This window comes from Acomys russatus, chromosome 16 (genome assembly GCF_903995435.1).
Source record: "Acomys russatus chromosome 16, mAcoRus1.1, whole genome shotgun sequence".
Classification (NCBI taxonomy): Eukaryota; Metazoa; Chordata; class Mammalia; order Rodentia; family Muridae; genus Acomys; species Acomys russatus.
In genome coordinates, this window is record NC_067152.1 from 8,546,426 (window position 1) to 8,572,257 (window position 25,832).

Below are 25,832 nucleotides of genomic sequence, written 5' to 3' on the forward strand. Positions count from 1 at the left end.
TGCTTGCTGCAGATGCCACAGAAATGCGTTCCCATGTTAGATGTGAAAGTGGAAGGCATCCCATTCTGGATTTATTTTCTCTTAAAAAAAAATCAATCTCCCATATTTTCCCAATTAAACAAAAACAAATGCCCTTGAAATGAATTTGAAAAATACAGACAGGCATAAGGAAGACAGTACAAAACACAGGCAATCCTCTCCCGTGGTGCTCAAATGCCGGTGCCTAGATTCCACGTCCCTTTATTCATACCCCACCATGCTCATACACCTTTACCAAACTACTGGGTGGTCCTCCAGCAGTGTCTGATCTGATCGTGTGGATGCTCGAACCAGGCATCTTAGGCATACGTCCCAACTCTACCACGTATTGTCTGTGGCCATATGGACAAATTGCTTTTGTTCTTGGAGCCTCAGTTTCACCTTCTGTAAAGTGGGCACACTGACAGCATACACTGCACACTGATACCTAGTGTGTATCATGTGCATTACTTGTGAATTGGGCTGGCTGGTGGTAAGACGCACATTCACTATTATGAAAGGCTTCTTTTCTTACACAGATGTTCTGTAAGTACCTAAATCCCCTCCTGTGCACATTTAAGATCCCACCCACCCACCTACCCACCCACATTTTCCTAAGTAATATTGTAATAGCCAATCTTGTATATGAAATTCTGTGGCATCTCATATCTAATAACATTATTAATTTTGGAGCTTTCGATATGCATCGCCACATTTTTTTCCGTTGTGACAACTTGGGGCTATGAGATGGTCCATCAGGTAAAGTGCTTGCTGTACAAACACGAGGCCCTGAACTCAGATCCCCAGCCAATCTAGCCAACCCAGTGAGGCCCAGGTTCAATGAGAGACCCTTCATCAAAAAAGTAAGGTGGAAGCAAACTTGGGTCCTCTGCAAGAGCAGTGCTTACTCTAACAATCTCCCCAGAAATCCTGCTCAGTTTCAACTTAGACAAACTTGATACTTCACTCATTACACTAAAATGTACATACCCAGACACAGACATGTAATTGAAAACTAGATGGATTAAATCCTGTCTCTTTTGTAAGGCGGAGAGCAAGAGAGAAAGACATACATCTACCTCTGGCCTCCACAGGGAAGGACACACAGGTGCTCACATCCACGGGGGCTCAGGCACAGTGTGCACACACACAAGCACACACACCCCCACACAGAGATGTGAGAATTGGCATTTGCACCTGTGGTGTACACGAATTCTTATCTCCCTGCTCTTTCCCTACACCTGGGTGTCATCATTTTAAAAAATCTATTAAGCTCTCCCACCCTGCCCAAGAATATATGACTCTATAGACATTTTAGAGAGAAAAATTCATTCCAGGAGACAAATGGCAAGTTGTGAACCTTGGGTTAAAGCCAAGTGAGGATACTTCCATGATAAATCTTGAAAAATGGGAAAGCTTTGGAATTTTTAACTTCTGAGGGGATCCACAGTCCTGTGTGGGGTTTCCTCGGCGAAAAACCTAAAGCCTTTTGGTCCTATCATCGAATATAGAACAAACACCCCCAGTTTCATCTGCTTCCCAGGAACCTTGGTTAAGGGGAAACATGAGCAAGGCAAAAAAGGATAGTTAGGCCAGTTAGCACAAAGAGGCACTTCTCCTAAAAAACGAGTCGAAAAACTCCTGCAAGCCTTTATCATTTAGACATGTAGGGACAATGGAGAATGTCTTTAAAATAAAAGCACAGAGGGGCTGGAGAGATGGCTCAGAGATTAAGAGCACTGACTGTTCTTCCTGAGGTCCTGAGTTCAATTCCCAGCAACCACATGGTGGCTCACAACCATCTATAACGAGATCTGATGCCCTCTTCTGGCCTGCAGGTGTACATGCAGGCAGAGCACTGTATATAATAACCAACCAACCAAATAAATCTTTTAAAAAGTAAAGGAAAACAGAAAGAACAACAAAATAAAAGCACAGTGTAATTTCAACACTTGGGGCATGGATGCAGGTGGATTGTAAGTTTGAGACCAGCTTGAGTTGCATAGCAAGCGCCTCTCTCTCTCTCTCTCTCTCTCTCTCTCTCTCTCTCTCTCTCTCTCTCTCAAAAGAAAATAAAATCTAAAAACGAACTAATCAATTGAATAAAATAAGATAGCATGAAACCAAGCTGTGATCATCTTATTTTGCTGAATCAACACAGCTGGAACTTGGCCATTCTGGGAAAATAATTCTGGGAGTCCCCATCCTCATACAAGCAGGCCTCTAATGAGTAAAAGGTTTGGAGTCACAGACCCCACTTTCTAAAAATCCTTCCAGCTCTGACATTCCACCACTCTGTACCACCTGGGTTTACAAAAGAGATTAGTAATGTATGCCACAGCACATTTTAAACCGTGGCCTTTGACCAGAACATGTAATTGGAGGAACTCCTCAAAGTGACAAAATGCATTAGCAGGTCTTGGCCCCACAGAGACTCTGCTACCAGCAACTGTCACAATGACTGCAGTGGCACTCACTTCGTCCCAGGAATCTGTGCTCTCCAGACATGCTGGTCACCTAGTTTCTCATCTCAGCCCAACCTCCTCTCGGTTGGAAAAATCTGGCCTTTCCCTTCATCATCTTCTTCTTTTTTCAAAGGAGAATGGATGCAGGGTAGTGATAGCAGGTACCAGCCACACCCCAAACATAAAGGACCACTCGGAAGGACCACAGTCTCAGTATAGGCTTGCTTCTAAGCTTAGGTGCTGGTGCCAGCATCCCTCAGGCTTGGTTCTGGCTCTGTGGTGACTTGACCTGTCACTTGAACTTCCTGTATCTCAGTTTCCTTCACTGTTGCCATGGGAATGAGATGAGTTGATCCTCCTGAAAGGTGTCTAGTATGTAGCAAGTTTCTGTAAACATTTGGTGGATGGATACATTAGCGACTGTGAGGGGTTTGGAGTAGTGCAGTGGAGACAGCACAGTAGTCCACCTTAGCTCTGACACACCTTAATGATGTTTCCAATGGCCAGCAGGATGATCTTTAGGAGATGGATCTAGCAGTCTTTTGACATGATCTTACTGGCAGTTTTATGGATGTAAATAAAGGACTCGGTACAATAGAACCCACTGTGATTGCTAACTTTATTTGACAATATGGTCAGAGGTCCTCTGTGGCTTACCTTGCTGGGGTCTCTATCTCACAAAGCATAAAACTGAGGCCCAGAGAAATAGTGTCTTGTCTAAGGACACCTTACTAGATAGGCAGCATAGGCATGCTGGTCCTCTGGTGCCTAACTGTAGGTTCTATCTTATGAGAACTTGCAGAAGAGTGTACCCTGGAAACGGAGGGAAGGAGCTGAGAAGGCTGCAGAATCCTGCTAGGTTTCAGGCACAGAGCATCTTTCAAAGCTTTGGGTGAAGATCCCACCACTTGAGCACATGTCTCCGACCTTCACAAGACCATGGGCCTCCACCCGAAACATTAGGGCCCACCCTTTGAAAGGGCACAGAATTGAGTTGGCACTCTTCATCCTGGGTTTGCCTTTGTAAGGGTGGAGGTCACCCGATTATGTTTTTAATGCTTTCTCACTTGGTTATTTCTAGGGCCATTAGAGTTGAGGGATACTAGGAACAGTGGCTTAAAGGGCAATGTTGAAACTGCCAGGGACACAAGGGAAGGGAGGAAGGAGAGCCCGGGGAAGGTGCTAAGGTGCAAAGGCAGTGGAAAGACCCTATTTGTTCAGAGTAGATTATGTACTGGGCACTGTGCAAGGCCCATTCTACTTAATCACATGTTTCTAAATCCCATTAGATTAATCATAGAATTCAATGCACAGGCACAGAGAAGATCCGGGCTCAGAGAAACTGAGTGTCTTAGGTCCATTCCCTGTTAGTGTGATCAAATATGCTGACAAAAGCAAACTAGAGGAGAAAGGGCTTATCTTTAGCTCACAATTCGAAGTTACAAATCCTCATCATGAGGAACTCAAAGCAGATAGAACCAGAAGTAGCCAATCCCATGCAGCCACGGTGCAGAATAGAGGGCGATGGATGGGCTAATGAATACAGGGGCCGACACACTGCAGAGTGCTTCTTCCTATGGTCATTAGCGGGGCCTCCACCCTCTTCTGTCTGCCAGGCTTTCCAATTTTTGGTTCGGCTAGTATCTGCTACTGCTGTTCCAAATACTTTGTCACTTCGAAGGAGAAGGCCAGATGCCCCTAACCTAGAATTCATTAATTTTTCCATATGTAATGCCCAGCTCACTTTTTTCTTTTTCTGCAGTCCAGAGACCAGACTATGAAACGGTGCTGCCCACATTCAGGTTTGGCCTTTCCACCTCAATTAACCCCAGTAAGGAAACCTCTCCCAGTCATGTCTACAGGCTTAGTGTAGACAGATCCTCACTGAGGCTTTCTTCCCTAGTGATTCTACATTGGACTGAGCTGACAATTAAAAATAACAATTACAAGGCGTTCATCTTGGATCACTGAGGTGGTGCTATTCTCCCCTGGGTAGAGACAGAGACGAACTCTCCATAGTTCTTAGTTCTACGGTATGGTGATTAATCTTCATTGTCAACACATGACAGGGTTTAAAAGACCCTAAGAGCTATCTCTGGGCATGCCTGTGAAGGCATTTGCAGAGAGATTTAAGTACAAAGGGAACAGTCACCCTGAAATTGGAAAGTGCTCTGCCGTGTCTTGGAGTCCCATCCCACACACCAGCAATCCATCTCTCTATCTCTCTCTCTCTCTCTGGGCGACCCGACTGTAGACATTATGTGACAAGCTGCCTCACGCCCCTGTCACCCCAGTTAGAGCCACTCCCATCATCATGCCATCCTTATGATATGGGATGCATCATTTGAAACTTTGGACCAAAAAACAAAAAACCAAAAAAACCCAAAAAAACAAAAAAACCTCTCCCTTCCCCCTTGTTTCTGTCAGGTATTTTGTCTCGGCAATAAGGAAGCTACGACATTGAGGCCACTGCTGTGACTAACCTGAACGTATGGTTTGTGGACCTTTGGAACTGGTCTGAAAGAAGAGCGTGGACATTTGCAGCCATGGATAAGAGGCTACCTACGATGCAAAATGTAGCACTTCATGAGCGACTCTGTTTCTTCTCTGGAATAGTATCTGGCTGCACTGAATTTCATATCCTGATAATTTGAGTGAGGCTTATTGCAAAAGTAATGGACTAAGTAGTTTGGCGATGTAAATGTCATGACATCCATGCTGTGGCATGGTTGCTACTTGCAGCTTTTGGTCATTTCTATAGTGAGAAAGAGCAGATGGGTATGAAAACTGTGGGATTTTTTCTAAGGAAAGTGACCAAGTTAAAGCTGCAGACAAGGTAGGTGCAAGGGAGCAGCTGTAAGGTCAGTGCAGCTAAGAAGAGAGCTTTCATTTTTGCGTTGAGATCACAGGTAAAGGCACCTTGAGGGCTAGAATCACCCATCCCCTGTGTGGCATGCCAGCAAAGGCTCCAGTTTGTAAAAATGCAAACCCATTTGAAAGAAGAGTGGGATGAGAATGACACTGGTGAAGTATTTTCTCAAGTTTAGTGGCAAGGCATGAAGAGGCCACTGTGATATCCCAACGTTTCAAGCTGGGAGTAGAGCTTGGCAGCAGTATCCTCATGGTGCTGGTCTACATGGATACAAAATGCAAGACTTATAGGGTTCATGGAGGCTCGAATCAAGGTCTCAGCAAAATACTAAGGTCAGGCAATAAGTGTCAGGGTTGGATTCCTTGCAAGAAGTCACTGAGGGGCCACTGTGTAAAACTGTGAATGTAAGCCTTCTTTCTGAGTCTCACAAGGTCTTACAAAAAGATTGATTCAAGTCTCAAAAGAGACTTTGGGCTTTTGAACAAAGTTAGAACTGTAAGATTTATGGGACTTGTAACAGATGAACTAAACGTATCTTGTTTTATGAGAAGTTCCTTAGTTTTTAAGGATCAAAAGTAGAATGTTATGGTTTTCAAATTATGAGCTTGGATGGTGTGCTGACAAGCGATAGACTTATGGTAGTTAATCTTCATTATTAACTTAATGGGACTTAGAATTACATAGGACAAACACCTCTAGGCATGTCTGTGAGGGCATTTCCAGAAAGGCTTATTTGAAGAGGGAAGGCCCACTTTGGATGTAAGTGGTACCCTCTCATGGGCTGGGGCCTCAAACCCATAAGGAGATTGTGACCTGAGCATCACGGTTCATTTCTCTATTTCCCTGCTATGTATGCAATGTGACCACAGACCCCATGATCCAACTAAAGCTTTATCAGCACCACATCTCCCCCGCCATAATTTGAATATACCCTCTCAAGCTGTGATCCAAAACAAATCTTTTTCCTCTTCCTTAAGTTGCTTTTGTCAGGCGCTTTATCACAGCGCTGAAAAACTTACTGATACAAGGGGCAACTGGGCAGAGGTACCTAACGATATTATAAAGGCTATCTGGATATGTTTGAAAATGGCTTTTTGGTCAGGGACTTCAAAGCCAGTGAGCAACAGGAGGGATAGAGAAACGGAAAAGGACCTGAAGATTGAACCACAAGTCGAGTACATTAGAAAATGTTGTCCTTCTGCTGCTGCCAAGCGCTGGGGACTTTATCGGGGGCCCTATGAGACTCACTGTATACAAAACAGTATCTTCTTTTCATCTGGTCTGAAGCTGCTGTTGAGAATTCAAACTGTCCGACTGAGAAACAATGTGACCTTGAACTAAACATTTCATCTTCCTCGGCTTTGATCTTCTTCTTATCTGCCAAAATACATAGAGTATCTGCACTGGATTATCATATAAGGTCATTGGGAAGCAGAGGATGATGAGAAAAGAGGAAGAGGAGGGAAAGCATGGTACATGTGAGATGGCATGAGATGCCTATGGTCATCCCACCCTGAACATGCCTGGTTCCTTCTAGTACCGCAGCCTGTGGACTACAGAGAGCAAGGAAAGTGATGATCACATGATGACAAAAATGATGACAAGTAAGCAGTCACTGTTAAAAACATCTCTATTTAGTCACAGCTGTCAGATTTCGAACAGGAGAAAACACCACTGAGAGCAAGTTTGTACATTAGTGAGCCTGTGCTCTGTGCCAAGTGTCGCTGTCATGAGGGCTCCCGACAGCCCTGTAGCACACAGCCTCCTGTGGCTGCAACCGTGCCTTGACTCCTGCCTGGAGTTAGCTCAGGGCTCTACTCTTCCTCTTTGCAATTGACAACTGACCTTTCTTCCTTCGTGTGGAACAAATCTTTCTCTATCCTTTGTTTCTAGTAGGTTTCCCACTGAGGGGGTAGGATTCTTCCTGGCTGCCTCACAAGGTCTCCATTAGAGCCAGGAGAACTGATCTGTAGCTGGAAGATGGAAGTGAAAGCAGACCAGGCAAATTCTTATTTCATTTTAACAGTCACACCGATGAACATTCAATCCTTTTAATCTTGGCTGTGATCTGGCTACTAAACAGATATTGTCTATTAAAATTCAGTATCATGCCTGTTTTCTAAAAATGACTCCCCAAACTCATGAGTTAGAAGCCTGAACTATGTTTCAGAGATTCCTTACCAGGAGGAGCCAGAGTATGCCAGAAAAGGGAACCTGGGCATCTCTGAGATAGATTGTGGATGACTGTATTGTCTAGTAGTGATTTGTGGGTTTTTTTTTTTTTTTTTGCAAGAATTCATGACCACCCTCCTATAGGCACCTAGTGTGTACACAGCAGTGCCTACTTGGTGTCTTTCCTCAGCCTTTGGCTGTGTGATGACAGGTTCTCTCTGTTAGATACATTCCTATGTGATTCACCCACAGTGGCTTCTGTGTCCTGTCAGCAAACACATCGTATGTGCCCTAATAAAGCAGGAGGAGAAAGCACCCTAGGGTCAGGATTCAAACCATGCTGGGGGAAACCATTGAGTGTGTCATCCATCAAAGAGGACAGAAAAGATTTATTTTGATTACTCCTCCAAACTCTTGTGAGAGGAAAGGATACAAGAGCACATTTGAACCCTTTCAGATTTCCACAGGAAGCTGGGAGGCCCTATTTTTATCTTCTTCGCAGAGTTTCTTTTGGAGAGACTGCATCCTTGTGTTCCCTACAAGAGAGACTAGAATTGCTTCATCAGCCTCATAGCTGACTCTACACAATCCAGCAAGTGCCTCATCCCTGGGAATTCACGTCACTGCCCTACCCAGACCCTGCTGCTGCATCGGCCTTGGCGGGCAGCAATTCACTAACGCTTGTTTCGTTCTTGCTTTCTGCCAACTCTCTATCACACAGGTCGGTTTCATCCATGGAGAGTAAAGTACAGTACGAGGGCAGCTAGAACGAAACACAAGGGCCATGGCCAGGAGCATCAGATGCTTAGACGTGAAGATGGTTTTTGTTGGAATCAGTATCATCCTGGTGTGGCCCAAGGTGATTTGTATGTATGGTGCGTACATTTACGGTGTGTACATGTGTACATGTGTGTTGGTACATATCTGCCATAGCAAGTGTGTGAATCTCAGCCTTGGCAAGCACTGTGTATGTCAGACAGTTGGGCCCATGGGCTTCCAGGGATTCTCCTAGCTCTACCTCCCATCGTGCCATACGAGCACTGGGGTTACCTCCACACACTACCATGTAGGTTCTCTCCACACACTCACCTTCATGTAGGTTCTGGAGGTTTGAACTTAGGTCCTCACACTTGCAGGACGAGTGCTTTACTCACTGAGCCATGTCCTCAGACAATATTTACCTCTTTTATATCCATGTATCTGAATGTTGTCCCAAGTGCTGTGAATGTTGTGAGCCTTGATTTCCTCACCTGCCGTGACTCCCCGCTGACTGTGCAGTCAAGTCTAGACCACTTAGCAAAATGCAATGGCCTTTCCAGGACTGGCCATGGCTGCACTTGCCATACACTCTCCCTACTTCATCAACCTGCCCTTGCCAATGATTTATTTTATCGATAAGCCCCATCTGAGTGGAGCTATTTGTGTCTCCTCAAAGACACCAACTCCATCATGAACTTGGCCTTCATACGCACTGTCCCTGCAGCAGAGGCACTGTATCCTAATATCTGTTTTGAGGACTACTAACAATCCTTTAAGGCCCTGCTCCCAAATGTGAGTTTTACGTGGAGCCTCTTCCTCCCATGACCACATCCCATCTTGCTCATGGAAAATGTTTATGTTGAAAAATTTCCCAAAGACCTTGGACATCTTTTACCACTATAGACATTACAACGAATTAAAAGCAGACCACGGCTGAGCATGATAGTCTGAATCTGCTGGTTGCTGTAACAACCTCAACTTGCACTAACTTCAAAGAGCAAGGCACTGTTTCCCTCACTGATGTATTGTCAACTCAGCTGATTTGGACTGAACTCTCTGTTGTAGGTGAAGCATTAATTGTATTAATTTTTAGCATCAATAGGACAGGTATTCAACCTTTTCAGGATCTGCCTCTGTTTATGGATTATTCATAGTTTATCTATTCAACCACCCAGGAGCAAGTCTATCTCTTAGATACTGTAGCTGATGCTTTTGTGAATGGGAGTAGAATATCTGATGGTTTTGGTTAGGTAGGGTACATATCCGAAAGTGGAGTTACTGAAGCCCTTAGTAGTTCTGTGTCTTGTTTGCTGAGGACATACTGCACCACTTTTCCCACCACAGTGGCCAGACCAGCACCATTTTACATCCCTGTTAGCAATGCACGAGAGTTCCAACTTCCGTATAGCTTCACCAATGCCTGGTATGGTTTTTGTTGTTGCTGTTCTGTTTATGTTTCAGTAATGGCCACCCTGATGAGAAGTGGGTGCCACTTGCATCCCAGGAAAGTGGTGCCCATTTGCCATGCGCTGTGGGCTCTATGCTCACTGTCTTGGGAGCAATGTCTATTCAAGTCCATTTGAAATGAAGTTTGTTTGTTATTGTGTTGTGGGATTTTAAAATATGTTTCGATGTTGATTTCCTATCAGATATATGATAAGTACATATTCTCATCCATTCTGTTCGCTACCTCCTCACTTTCTAGATGCTCAAATGAACAACATATACACCAAAAATAATGGCATTATGTTGGGAGCCGAGAGACCCTGGCTGAGCTGAGAGACCCTGGTTGCGTTGAACTCCAGCTGACCCTTTCCAGCCAGCCTATACAGAAAGAACTTATCAAACATCTTGCCTGGCAACGGACAAACCGCAAACGTCGTGCTTGGCCCCAGGAGAGGGAACTTGGCCCTGAGAAAAGGAACACTCAGTGTACCGTGGCTTTGTAGCCTTTCACAGGAGTCACGGTACATGAACATCTGACGTGCTATGCTCTCTGGGAGAGGACCGCGGGGCCACCTGTCTCCTCCCCCCGCCCCATACATTGTCCCAGGGGTTCCTACCCCAGAAGATTCTGTACTCTCCCACTGCTCTCCCTCCTTCCCCCGCCCTTCCTGAAGCACACTTTAAAAATCATACACCTGCTTTCAGTAAATGACTCTTGATAAGACAACCTTTCAGGAGTCGTGTCTTCTCTCCCGCCCTATTCTTCATTTACAGGCCGCGACCCCCTTCGAGAACCCGAATAACTAAACCTGCGGGACAGGGACAGCATTACAGAGGACAAACGATGAGTGACACTGTATGCCTGGCTCTCTCCCCTGACCCGACTCTAGTCTTTTGCGTCTCTGGGTCCCCTGTGACTTATTCTTGAGCAAGGTGGCCAGCCTTCTTCCGTTTGTCTAGATTAGACCGTGGTTGCTATGTAAGGAAAAATCATGACACAAAAACATGTAAGGTCAGAGTTCAACTTCAGGTGTCTGTCATCACCTTCCGTCTTGCTGGAGACAGTTTCATCCTTATTGTTCAGCTTCCTGTTCCAGGCAGCTGGCCATTGAGCTTGTGGGGCTTCTCCTGTCTCTGCTTTTCGTTTACCGCAGATGTGCAGGGCTTACGAGCACACACTACTGTGCCAGGCTTTTCTTTTTATTTTAGACATGGGTTCTGGGGATTCAAACTCAGGTCCTTGTGCTTGCAAGGCAAGAACACCTCTCACTGAGCCATCTCCCATGCCTGATGTATCTTGGAGTACTAATGAGTCCATAAGGCCATTGGGATTAGTAGGACACTTAACATTATGGAAGCAGTGCACAGACACAGTCTCCTACAACTTGGCACCATGCTTATCATCCCACAGTGTTCAGGGCAGAACCTGACGCGCTTCACAAGGATGGAGGAGAGGCCTCTGGGTATTTCTTTGGTGATATCTCACTGAATGCTGAAATGCAAGATACAGCCCAACAGATGCCTTTCTCCATCATGGTGAGAAGCCACAGAAATCTAGTACAATTGACAACCCAGTGTAGCAAAGTCTAAAAAGGAAAAAAAAAAAGAAAAAAAGAAAAGAAAAAAAAGAAAAGAAAAGCAATTGAGCAAAATTTATAACACTTGTCAAATATGAGAATGAAAATACAGATCAGGCAAACTTCTTATGAATATATCCATTTTTAACATTCAGTTTCAATTATAATTTCAGTGTCAATGGGGGTTTCACCTTAATAATGTTTTTCAATCATTTTAACTTGTACTTGGTGATCATTCTAATATAAATTCAATTTGAAAATATAAAGGACCACCTTTCCTTATTTCTTTCTTTTGTTTGGGGGGGAAGAGACAGGATTTCTCTGTGTACCCTTGGCTGTACCGCTGTACCGGACTCACCTTGTAGACCAGGATGGCCTTCAACTCACAGACATCCACCTGTCTCTGCCTCCCTGAGTACTGGATTAAACGATTAAAGGCATGTGCCACCACACCTGGCTAGAACTACTTTTCTTTGAAAAGTTATAGCGTCAATAACAGATCTCTTCTTTAATAAAAACCACATTTTAAGTGTAAAACATGTGTGTGTCTGACCTCTGCTGTATTGATTATGTTGATAGGAGTTAAATAGGACTTGGAAATAAGGTTGGGGAGAGATACCCATGAATTCACCACATCACTCACAGGTTAGAGGTGGCCCTGAGAGATAGCAGCGGGGCTGTGAGAGCCTCAGTGTGCTGGTAATTATGAAAGTGAGAGCTCAGGCTGGAGAGACAGCTTAGCAGTTAAGAAGGCTTGCTGATCTTCCAAAAGACCCAAGTTCCATTCCCAGCACCTATGTTGAGTGACTACCAGGCTCTCTTTTGGCCTCTGTAAGCATCTGTACTGATGTGTGCACACACACACACACACACACACACACACACACACACACACACACAGCATTTTTGATGTTCAAAACAAATTTGATGACTTTTTTTCCTTCTAAGACAGGGTTACATACAACTCAGGCTGGCCATAAACTTGTCACTGAAAACAACCTTTAATTTCTGACAGCCCTGCCTCCACCTCCTGAGTACTGGGATTCTGGAATCTGTAAACCATGCCCATTTATGTAGTCAGAGCTATTGAACCCAAGACTTTGTGTACTGGTAAGCAAGCACTCTAACTATGATAGGTCTCCAGCCCAAGTTTGATGACTTCCTGTGATAAGTGGCTGTGATGAACACGCTACCTAGTAGACAGTTCCTGAAGAAAAGAACTCACACAAAATTTGCTCCTTCAAGTTGAAAGTGGCACATTAATGACACACCAAAGCAAAAGTGTTCCAAAGAAAGCCACACTGTGGAAATAGCATTTTGGGGACACTGGATGCTTGGAAACATCACTAGTATTTGGCTTTTTTTTTTTTTTTCCTTGCCCCGGTTTGGTTTCCCTTACAAATATTTTCATACCTGAATACTCAAAGGACTTGTACTCGATGATGTACATATATAGTTTCTGTGGGATTCTGAAAAGTCACTCCTTAAAACGTTGAATGTAGTGCCTGAGAAAGACTACACTTGCCTCTGAGACATTGGGTGGAGTCTGAGTACAATTGGATCCAAGCAGAGAATCCGTGCACACCCTCTATTATAGAGCTCAGCAGCTCTGCCAGCTGCTCTACTCACAGTCAACACCAGTTCGAGGAAGCCAGTGTGTTGAATTTCAGTAGGTATTTGTTTGTTTGTTTGTTTGTTTGTTGTACTTGAACACCTTGCAATGGACATCTCTATATAATATCGCAATTCACTATAAAGCAATCCATTTGTCATCAATAATTATGCCCCCATAGTTTGATACTGTTTTGTGCAGCATTTAATTAATTTGTTTTTGAAGCTACCAGCTTCAAATAGACTCTCCAATAGTCTCTACCACCAGTCTCTGAGGAAGGAAGCCAATCCTCCTTTTTAAAACTACCTAGAACATTAGCAACTTGGCTACTTTGTGGGGGCATAGAAATTAACTTTCATCTCTCTCTCTCAGAAAAAATAATTCAATCATTTAAAGACTATGCTTTCAGCTGCAGGCGTCTGATTTCATATGAGGTAGAAAGGCAGGTTTATAACGGAAGACATATCTGAATAGAGTCAGACTAGGAAGCTCAGGTAAGTTATGGGTAACATCTCTGAAATTGTGTCTTTGGTCAATTTTGTTCATCTTGGGAGTCAAACCCAGGAGCTCTGTGACTCTGCACGGCCTCCCCTGGCCCCAGGTCCTGGTCCTTCCAGCTTCTCCAAGCTTGCTCCCCTCCGCCTTCAGTAGGGGACCATGCCCGCTGTACTGTTTGCTTGGTATACTCACCTGCCTTGAACTTTAGACTCACATTTCTCTCTTTTGGAAATGCTTTTCTCACTGAGAGCTGAGACCAAATGTTTCCTATCAAGGGACCTCCTTCAGCAACCCCCTCCCAATGGTGCTCCATTACCAGCCAGTTTACCACACCAAGATTGTGTGTAGGCAATACATAATACATACATACATACATACATACATACATACATACGTACATACAAATATGTAATACATATATACACTAGACACACACATATATACATATGTTGTATTCATGTACGTGTGTATACATGGAGTGAAGGAGAACAGTATGTATTCATGTTTCCTTACATGTAATAATGATATGAGCTATAAATGATAGGACACAAAGGCTATGAGAATCTAGACCTTGTCCGTTTCATCTCCCACTCTACCCTCGATGCAATGACCCCTGCAGCACAGCTACTGAGTAAGTACTTCTCAGATGCACAAACAAGGAGATCGCTGAAAATGCCTAAGACAGAGCCCTCTTTGCAGAACTGAATGGGAGTCATGAAGGGCAGCAGAGATGTAAGACCCACCATGCAAGAATCAGGCAACGGTGGGGGACAAATGTCCCCGGAGTACGTGCTGTCTCAAGATGACAAACATGCTGTCCCTTTCCCGGTCCTTCAAGGTAGGTAGAGCTGACACCCCAGTTTAGATAGGGAGTCAGACGCTTGTCCAACTACCCAAGCTCATGTTTGATATGTACGACCTGGTGAGACTGCACCTTAGGGTCAGTGGGTCACAGCATGTGTGTCCCTTTCCCTGCAGTCTTTGAAGAGCACAGACATACAGGTCCCGCAAGGCTCTGCTACCAAACCGCTGGGGTTCAAACCTTTAATTATTTTCTACTAATCTTTCACTAATTAGATCTTCTACTAAAAGATTTCTTCTAAATCTTTTAGATTTATCTTCTAAATCTTCTACTTAAAAATCTTTTAATTAGCTGGGTGGCTTTGAAAAAGAAATTTAATCTGCTTAATTGGGGTGATAATAGTACTTACCTCGGGGTTATTGCGAGCATTAAATGAGATGATACACGTTAAGCACCCAGAACAGAACATGGGCTGCCAAGTATCTCAATAAATGTGGGCTGTCAGCATTGCACTCACTAACAGCCTTAAATTCTATCATTTAAGAAGCATTGCTCTTTCCCCTTCTCCCTCCCTCCTTTCCAGGCATCCTTTCTTCTTTCCTTCATTTCTCCCTTGTATGTGTGTCTCCTGGTCCTACTAGGTCCTTGACACTGCTATAGGCATCTGAGATTCAAGGATACTTAGAAGAGGACTTTCACTGCAGGCGGCTTGTGTGTGCCATAGGAGTGTGGAGAAGAGAGCGTGGAGGCTTACTGACACTCTTGGAATCAGTCAACATCTGAGCTGAGCCTCAAAGGACAGAGTGGGACTCTTCACATGGGTCAGTGAGGGCAGAGGAAAGTCCAGAGCCTTCTGTCAAGACTAGGTTTTAGGAGTGACTCAGCAATGGAACAAACTAACTACAATTAAAAGAAAAGCAAATGCTTGTATGCATGCCTGCACACACATATGTGTGAGAGAAAGAGACAGAGGCAGACAGAAGGGGCAGAGAGAGGGAAAGAGAAACAAAGAGGCTGGGAACTCTGTATAAACTGTGGCTATGTTTCAATCATTTATAAGATCCAGCTGTACAAAACAACAATTTTTCAAGGGAAAAGAACATGTGGCATCATCGGAATCAGAGTGGCAACTGCATCACGTGGCTTTTGGTGCATTTCTTTGGCTCTCTGATGTTTAAGCTCTTTATGCATTTAAAATTAAGAGAGAGGGAGGCAAGAAAAGGAGGGTAGTGGGACAGCAAGTGTGAGCTTACTACAACGATAAGCCTGTCTAAAATGCCATTTCGTTACCAACGTTGTATGCTATCTAGAATATTAATGAAAACATGTCAAAGAATCTTATACAGGAGAGGAGTGACAATTCTTGCTTTACAGAGTTCTCTTAAAAATTAAATTAAATCCGGTGTCTACTGTTATTTAGCAAGGGCCTGGCACACGCAAATGTTGAATGAATGTTTCCTTTCTCCCGTCTAGAGTCTGGCTCTGTGCACTGAGCATGCTGTGGGCCTGAGCCAAGTCACTGCAAGGCACCATCATTCTTAGGACTAGCAGATTCCATGGGACTTAACTCAGTGCTTTCATCAGGCAGTGGCTCCTGTGAGTCAAGGTTTTCCCTCCCCAAACTGAGAGTGGAGAGATACCAACGCCTCTGGAGATCCTAATCGTCACTGGTGGTTTTGTTTTGTTTTAATCCGGATAGGATGCTAATTTGATGCTCGGGGAACGAATGCTCAGAAAGCCTTGGGTTTTGCATTCATCCTCACAGGAAGTGGGGAGCTAGGAGCTCTCCCAGTTCCTGCCTCGGAAGCCCAGTTAGCCCATGGGTTATAATTCGGGCGAGGTATCATGCAAATGATGAGCCTGGGTGTCAGATACTATCCTCTGTGCTTATGTAGATGCTTCAGTGAAAGTCAAGCAACAAGCCTGGCCAAACAGAAGGCCATTGGCCTGGATCTGTCCGTGGTGCTGATTTCCCCTGACCGAAAAGTCGCCTTCTCGTTGCCCACTGGTCTGCACTGGTCTCCTTGTGTTTCTTTTCCGCTCTCTGTATGTAGTCATTAGCACACCATTTCCCTCCCTCATACTCTAGTCCAGCTGGAGAAACTGAGGCTTGACATCCAACCAGGCTTCCCCAAGCTTTCTGAAGCTCTTGGCTGGTGCTAGAATCAGAGGCTCCATCCTCCCCTCTCCCATCTGCTGCCCTTCTCTGCCTTCTCCCTCTGGCATCAGACATGGAGCTTCTGCCTGCCTGCCTGCCTGCCTGCCGGCCTGCCTGTCTGACGCATTCAGCTGTCCCAGAACCATTTAGAAATAATTATTTTAAAAAACAAATAAACTCTTCTTTCTGTGATCTTTACTCTTTTCACATCCACACAGAGCAGTGGCTATTTTTACTCACCCTAGCTCCTGGCAGGTCTCTTTGGAAAGTCACCATGACATTTTGTGAGACTTGGCCTGGCATTCATCTAAAATATTTTTTCAAAAACATCCTGCTCTGGAGAAATGTCAACGTTTATGGTGCGTCCACAGGGATGTTTCAGTGGAGGGAAAGATCCTCTTAAGAAAGTCCTAGACTGACAAGGAGTGGGTTTATAGGCAGGTACACCTGAAAGCAGCAAAGCATCCTGGGACATGCCAGGGAGAATGGCATTGAATATCCAGGTCTGCATAAAGTTCCATGGGGAACACATGGAATCTAGCGTGAGGACAGATCTGCTGGATGAACAGAAGTCAGTGGGTCCTCCGGCCAAGGCAGGGAAGATGTCTGGGTCAGTGAAGGCCAGATGGATTTAACTTCAAGTTATGATCTTGTCTTTGCCTCTATATAATGCTGGGGCAAGTGTGCACAGTACTTTTCCATGCTGTTGGAGAGGAAACATTGGAGGAGAAGCCTTTCATGACAGCCCTGGATTTACTGAGTTGTCTCATGTTTGACAACTTGGGCCACTACTTTACCCCCAGGCTTACATTTTCGTATCTGTAGAATGAAGTGGGACATTTTATCATAGGTGGTCCCTGTGAGGTTATATAACCTTCATAATATAAGACCAAAGCCTGAATACTATGCTTTATCATAGAGAAAATTTGGAACCTAAGCTAGGGAGGGCCATTCCATCTATCCATCCATCTATCTATTTCTCTATATTCATGCCACTATTGATTCCATCCAAAACTCATCTTCAAAGAGCATATCGTGGAAAAGCGGGTAGCTACCCTTTAGCATGGCTTCTAATGAGCCTCGTCTACTGGTACCCACCCCTATCTTGATCCTTTGAGTCTAGGGGAACATAGACTCATGATACAAAGACAATTAGCTTGTGGAGTGTGGCACATTAAGAGTAACCTAGGTCTTCACCAACCACAAACAAAAAGCTGAGGATTTCCAACTCTGAGAGTTAGTTTAGACCCATATCTTCCTGGTTCCTGCTTTTAAGTAGCCAACTCCCTAGCCACCAGCCTAAGTATAACCCAAAGAAACTTCTTGGGATAGGATCATCCACGTAGGCAACTCCCATGAAAACCACAGACTAACAGATATTTGTTCTGTCTGTATATGCATCCACACATACGTGTACCCACACGCAAACACACGTGCATGCAGTCCAACAGTACACGTAGAAACCTGACCATTTAAGCTTCTAATTTCTTGGAATAATTTAATAACACAGGGAGGAATAGTAGTCAAACGGCGTGGGAGCTGAAACATGAGTGTATGGAGTCATCACACAGATGCCCAGGATCATTCACAGCAGCCATCTGATGAACGTTTCTCTAATAAACACATGGTAGTTACGAGCCTGAGGCATGGACTGGGATTTGGCTAGAAGAACCAAATTCCAGCTCTTTCCTGCTGTTGCTCTTTCCACTGATGCAAAGCCCACCCCTCCCACCAGGAAGAATTAGTGGGCTGGGAGGTGGTGGTGGTGGTGGAGCTTGGATCAGCGGGGCTGATGACGAGTGATGAACCTTTGGTTGACCCCCCAACCCTGGAAGGTGAGCCTCTGGCCAGTTGCTTCCCAAGCACTGATGAGTTCAATATTGTCCAACAGAGAAAAACACAAGCCAATTAGCTGCCTGCTGCCGGCAGCTGGTTTACTCAATGTAGCTTGCATCTCTTTTTTTTTTTTAACCTAATATTTTTCATGGATTTGATTTGGCTCCACTGGGAAGCAGAGATAAGCTGTTCAGCGTTGGCTGCTGAGCTGGCTCTAATAGCTCACATCGGTCGTGCTCCCAGCACCCAGTTAACTCTTAGGCTTACTCTCCAGTTTGACTGTGGATGGAGGCTTCCCAGGCCATGAGCAGCCATCACCACAAGGAACTGGGCAACCTTGGTGGGGCCAGAAGGGGGGAAAGGAACGACTTGAGTTGAACAATGTGGTCTTGGATGTCCAGGAGTCTCCCAGCTCTGAAGTTTGGCTCAACAACCCTTTCCTGTGTGTGTCCCTCTGGTTTACCCATGGAGTGAGATTCCTATCCATCTGCCTTTTTATGCTTGTATTCTTGGCTGGTAGTGATGATTATCATTTCTGTTAACGTCCAGCCTGCTCCTGCACACGATCAACACCTCTTAATTCCTATTGCAACGCTCTGAGATTGATCCAGCTTTGCTTCCATTTAGTAGAAGGGGACACATTTATCAACACCAGCTTTCAACTTCTAGCAAGAGCCAGGCTGGATCTGAACTCAAGTTGCCTAACATTGAATCCCACAGAGCCTTCTTTGTGTAAAGAGTGCTAGTGTTTGAGGGCATCTGCCACCCTAAGTCCTGTCATGTGAGGGTGGGTTAACCTCCCAGAAGCTGCATCAACCCACATCCATATATTCCCAAAGAACCCAGTTAGAGTATATGTAGTGGACAGACAGCTGGCTGAGCTGCTCATGTGTCTGCTAGGTCTGGTCCTCCCAGGACGCTAGCTCATCTCATAAACCAGCTCCTAAAGTCGGAGGATAATCCAGCCCCTGACCTGGCTTCCTCTCTGGTCTGTGGAAGCTTTTCTTCTACCTTTTCCATTTGGTAAAGGTCTGGAATCTCCTCCAGATCTGCTGTTGTGTGAGGGTGACTATGCTGGGAGAGTCAGCTACATCATCAGTATTACATCTCTCCCAGTTGTAGGAAGGCGGGGAAATCCCAGCACTGCTTTGTTTTCATAAAATATCTGTAAGAATTACCAGGAAGTAATGTTAACCGAGCCCCACAGACAGATTTGCATTAACATGGGTATTAGCTGTAGAATAAGGGGGGAGGGTTGTCTCTTGACTTAATAAGTCCCTTGTGGTTAAATGGGGGGAAGAGAGACTATATTCATATAGAAGTTGGAAGGCTAAAGAATGCCATAAGGAGGTTGCCATAGTCAGGGCCCTGTGGCGCTAACTTGAACTTAATCTGGGATTGCTTCAGCCCATGAAAGCAATGGGATTGTGCTCAGTGGTCTCAAGTCAAACTGCTGGAGTACCAGAATGGGCTTTTGTCAGGAGACCTTCACCATTCACAGCACGAGGAAAGAAGGCACGGAGAAAGTCCATGGTAAGGCTGCAGGGTTCAGAGCTATTCCATTGGTCAGAACTCCAGAGGAGGCGCGTCCCTCATAGACAGTGTCAGCAGGACTAGCAATGTGGGGAAGGTGCTGGGTCCAGATCTGCATGTGGTTAAGATGCAGCTGAGCCTTCCATGGGACAAGGTATCCCCAGATCTTCCAGCAGCAAGTTCTCCATGTTGCCTGTTTCCTTCATAGCCACCCTTCTCCACACGAGTGCTTGTTGGACCTTCTCCAACTGGCCAATGACCTTTCTGCTCTGTGCTGTGAGTTACTTGGTGGCTACCTGTCCTCTGTGAGGCTTTAAGATATCACTCCTAATAATATCTGTGGTTTCTTCACCCATCAGTTTTTCTGTTGACCACTCCATCCTCCTGTGTCATAAGGTCCTGACTTACCCTGCTCTCTCCTCCCACACTACTTATCTGTAGGAACCATAACAGCATTCCGTGGCAAGCTGTGTGTGATGTCTTCAGGAACCCTGTCCTGATTGGTCATCCTCCCAGGAGAAAGGACCCTCACTTGTGTGGCCTTACAGACTCCTCTAGCTTGATCTTGAGTGTACTGGTGCCCCCATCAAGACCAGGCTGCTCAAATCTCTATGGCTTACTACAGCACCATGGCCAAGGACTTGGCTCTGGGCTCCAAATCAGAGCTCTGATATATGAGCTCTTAGGTGCTGGCCCCCTGCCTCCTTGTCCCCCACCACCCCCCACTCTGCTTCTGCCCTGCTTAATCATCTGTCCAATGGGAATGATAGCAGCGCCCCCTTAGGGTAACTGAAGGGATCAAATGTGCACATTCAGGCAGCATGTTACACATCTGATTCATGATAAACGAACTGCTGTCTGCTGTTTTTTTATTGTTGTCACTATTATCCCAACTGGAACAATCATAGTTAGGGTTCACACTGTCCCAGTAGCTAGTAGGTGTGACACACGACAAGTATAAAACTGGGGACTGATGTGGAAGGCTCTATGTCACTGAAAGACTATGCTGACTCTTTGGAGCCTTGTATAACGAATGACGTTGTTTGTTAAATGGATACAATGAATCTTCATTGCCATCTTGGATGATGCAGAACTTCCATGGAGACCAGCAAGGCACACTTGTGAGTGTACCTGTGAGGGGGTTTCCAGAGAGGAAAACCTTTGCTTCCTGGCTGCTGTGGTGTAACGCTGCTCTCCTCTGCTCTGCCACAGCCTCCCTTCCATCAAACCCTGTGAAACCATCGGCAGAGAGTGGTGGCAGGCGGTCAGTGTCTGTGTATGGGGCCCAGCATGACACTGTACATGGCAACCTGAGGGAAGGACCAGGGGTCCCTGAAGCAGGTCAGCTCACAGATAAAGTGGGGCCACCTACTCAGGGCAAGACAGCTCAGAAATCAGGACTTTATGAGATCAGCCATCTCTGTGGAGTGGATGTTTTCTGTAATGTTTGCTTTTGTGCTCTCCCTCGGTCTTTAAGATTGCAGTCTGGAGGGGGAGGGGGAGAGGGAGGGAAGGAGAGGGAGGCAGGTATTTCTGACTCCAGCCTGTCTCAGCTCTTCAGAGCAGAAGCAGAAGACAGTATGAACAGGGACAATGTGATCAAGTGATGGCAAAAAGAGCCTCAGAAGAGATGCCCCCTGGGTTTGGTTCTATAACTGATCTGGAGTTTGGTTTCTTTCATCAGTCAAATGGGCATAAGAGACTTGATAAAGGACCATTGGGAAGAAAGTGCAATCATGAGTGTAGGGGGCCTAACCCAGGCCCCTGTGGCAGGGGACAACAGCAATTGACAAAGGCATTGGGGGAGCTGTGACAGTCATTAGTGGGACATGATGGGACAGAAGGTATCAGAGTTTGAGAGCTCCAAAGATGAGTGAACAGTGGAGCACCTGAGAACGTCCTCTCAGGAACCACTTATTTACCTGGAGGACTTTAACTATAGCCAATAGGGAAGGCTGCTGTCTTGATCACATTTTAAATATCTGTTGGACAAAACAAGGGAGGATAATACTGAGACAATGGCCGGGAGAGAACTTCCAAGTCTGAGAGTCTCAGAGTTAAAAACAGAAAAGAAAGAAAGATCCTCAGGGGGAGGCATAGGGTCTGGATGGGCTAGCCTAAGGAAATGCTCTGGAGCCCAGTGACCCTGTAGTCTCTGTTATCCCTATAATAAATTAGTAAGAGCCAGGTAGGGGTATCTTCTTATTGGTACAAAGCAAGGCTGAGCACATGGGTCTGGGAGAAGAGGAGGCTGCAAGATGACAGTTACAAGCATGGTTTTAACAGGTGGAACTAGGTTCGATTCCTGGTCCCGCTACCACTTACCAGGCTGCGTGGCTTTGAGAAAACGCCAGTCAAAGCCTCGGTGATCTCATCTAGACATGGTTCATTAACACACGAGAGTTGGTGATCAATAAATGAACATAAGGAAACTTGCCTGGTGCATGCATCACGAAAGGCATGAGCAGGCTCCAACTGGCATAGTATCAAAAGCAGCTTCATGGATGCTCAGGGCGCAGGAAGGTCAGAGGTTGTGAGGAAGGACTGGTTAGAAAACAATCGCCACTTCCAGTCCCTGACAAAGGCTTTGGTGCCCATGCTCACGGTCACAGAAACCCAGAATCTGTTTCTGTTAAAGGTTAATGTTTGCTTCACCAAGGCCCCCAAGTCACGTGTTCACCTTGCGTTATCATGCCCAGCCGTGTCTTCCAAGTAGCATAAGGTAATAAGTCAAGCAAAAAGAAGGTGTGCACCCCAGGCTTGTGCCAGAGACGTGTTCACCCTCTATGGCACTCCTTGCTCTTCACACAGTTTCTTACCCAACTGGGTCTGGCCTGGAGACACCCAAAACTCTGCACCCTTTACCTATTTTTTGTGTATATGTAGTGTGTGTGTGTGTGTGTGTGTGTGTGTGTGTGTACACTTCAATGTCAGATGTTTCAATCATTCCACTCACCTTGTTATTTGAGTCAAGGTCACTCAGTAAACCTAAAACTCACCAGCTGGATAGAGAACTCCAGAGATCTGCCCGTGGGATGACAGCTTTACTCTGCTGCGCTCTTTTAACATGGATGCTGGGGCCATAAACTCAGGCCTTAATGGTTGCCTGGCAAGCATTCCAACAGCTGAACCATCTCCCTGCAATCCCTAAATCCTCCTTCCACACAAGACCACAGACTCAGGGCTTCCAGATGTACTTCCTGCTCTAGTTTCTGTGTTGTGTCTGTGCCTAGAGATCCCATCCCTGTCCTGGCTCATTGACAGCTCCTTCTAAGTAGTCTCTGGGGCTACCCAAACCCTGCAGCAAGCTCCCACGAGGGAAACAGTCACATGCTTGAGTTTCAGAAATAGGTCCCCACTCTTAAAATTCTTGTTCCCAGGTCCCATACACCCGTCACAACTTCTAGTTGCCTAAATATCCACCCTGCCTGCTGAAGTGTTGTGGCTGACATGGAGTATCTGGTTTTTCAGTCTTCTGGATGAGTGTTTCTGCTTGCTGGCTAAACCTCACCCTTTGGATCTAAGGAGTTTTTAAATGCCACCGCTCTTAGTCTGCCCTGCCCAGCTGCAAAACAAACACAGCCATTTCTGGCATTATCTCAAAGCCTGCCAGAGCTTTTATTTAGGCTATTAATAATAACTGTTAATTTATTCATTCAAGCCAAGCATTTCCTGCTTTCCTGCGTTATACTAGATTATGATGCTGATGTTGGATATTCAGATATACCGTAAGTAGATCTTCAGTGTACCACAAAGGCCCATGTGTTGGAGGCCTGGTTTCCAGGCAGCAACACTATTGGGAGGTGATGAAACCTTTATGACATGGAGCCTAGTGGAAGAAAGTAAGATCCTTGGAGGTGCAGGATTCTAATCTCCCCCCCCCCCCCCCCCCCCCCCGAGGTGAGCAGCTTTGCCGCTGGGCAAGGCCACAGAGCCAATTGATGATGGAATGAAACCTCAGAAGATGTGATTCCCACATCTCTGGTGCATTGTGACAGCCACAGGAAACAAACACAAAGAGAAAGCCTTCTTGCCCTGTTGGAACTGTGGTTCAGTAGAGTGATGACAGACAACAAACTAGCAAACAAGGAAACGCAGAAATATTCCTTGGCAAGCAATGGTTATTTTGGACAGAGGATAAAATAGAATCTCACATATTCCAAGTCACACACTTGTGTTATTTAGAAATTGTATAAGCATGCAATAACCAGGAAAAGAAATAAATACCACAAGCAAATAAAAGGATATTTGTCAACCAAGTCTAGCTTTTCATTTCCAACTTAATGTTTCGAAATCAAATAGTTGACTGTCCGGTGACACCATTTATAGAGATGAGGATGACTATACCGCAGTTAGAGTGGACTACGCACAACTTTTGTACTCGTGGGTCATTAAGAAAGATAGTAGTAATATACCCAAGACTTAATGCTACAGTTCACGTACTAGGCTAATTGCTCTAAATGTATTATTTAAGGACTGGAGTGATGGCTCTGTGGTTATAAGTTCACTGTTCCAGGGGACTTTGGCTTCTGTCATAGCATCCCTTCTTGGCCAGCTCAGAACTACCTGTGGATCCATGCCCCAGGGGATTCCATTTATGGCATCTGAGGGTACCTGTATGCATATGTACACACACACACACACACACACACACACACACACACACACACACACAGACACACACACACACCCCAAAATGAAATCTTAAGAAAGAAAAAAAATGTATTTATCACGAGACATTTTTATCTTTGTTTCCAGAAATTGGAGTTTAAGTGAAACAACACACTAGACTGACATCCCCCAGCTGTGGACAGTAGGTTTGGAAGTTACCAGCTTGCTTCTCCAATGGCTGGTATATCCACCTAGAACCAGCTCCTGCACAAAGGGCTCAGTGTGCCAGAGCAGCAGGCATTAGGTTCCTCAGTGGGAGGTACCATCTCATCTGCTCTACAGCTGAATTGTTGGAGTGTGTATTTTTAAACCCTGCTGGATATGCTGAGACTCCCTAAGAAAGACAGTTAAATAAACAGAGTGATGAGGAGACAGGTGGGCTTATTTTTAGTGTGTCTCCGTATAAAGAAGAAGCTCACAGGCACAGAACAAGACTCTGTCCTGCATGTTAATAGGAAGCAGAGGCTGTCTCTAGCCCTCCTTTCTGGGCAGGTCCTCCTCAGAAAAGAACCTCACTGGCATGGTTTTAGCGGAAGAGCCACAAGAGGATATGCCACGGCACACACGGGATGCTCGTTGCCTCCAGAGAACTTAGGAAAACACAGAAACAGCATTCATCAGGAGACTGAGTAGCAGCTTGGAGCCCACCCACATTGGTAGCCGTGTGAAGCTGTGGCGGTGACTGGTGATGTTTTACGTGAATCGGCAGAGAATGAGGCCCACAAATGTTGTCTGAAGAAGCAAGCAAGTTTCAGGACAACAGTATGTAATCACAATTTTGTAAAAACTGACAATGAATGCATATGTATGGATGAATGCAAAAAAATCATGGTGTGCATACATGAATACTAATAGAGGCTCCAAACACTACCGCATGCAAAGAAACCGTGTACAGGACATAATGACAAAATGGGAAAGTGGAAAGATGGTTCAGCATTTAAGTGTACACAGTTCTGCCAAAAGCCATCCTGTTAAGGGAGCTCTCTAGGCATGTGGGCTGTCTAGGAGGTAATCTGGTATCCTCAAGGTCTGTACCATGATGCACCCCCAAATTGCTTCCAGCCTATGACACACTGTCAAGAGCCTTGGTTTGGGGACGTTCAGTAGGCATGAGAGATCTCTGGAAGGGATCCGGTATTTTGCAAGGTCTGTACGATGATGCACCCCAGAATTGCTTCCGACCTCTGAGTACCCTGTCAATTGTGCACTGCTGCGTCTCTCTAAAATCTGGCATTGGGGCTGGGCATGGTGGCACATGCCTTTAATCCCAGCACTCAGGGAGGCAGAGGCAGGTGGATCACTGTGAGTCTAAGGCCAGCCTGGTCTACAAAGCGAGTCTAGGATAGCCAACGTCACATCGAGAAACCCTGTCTCAAGAAACCAAAAAGAAAAAATATCTTGCATTGGTGTGAA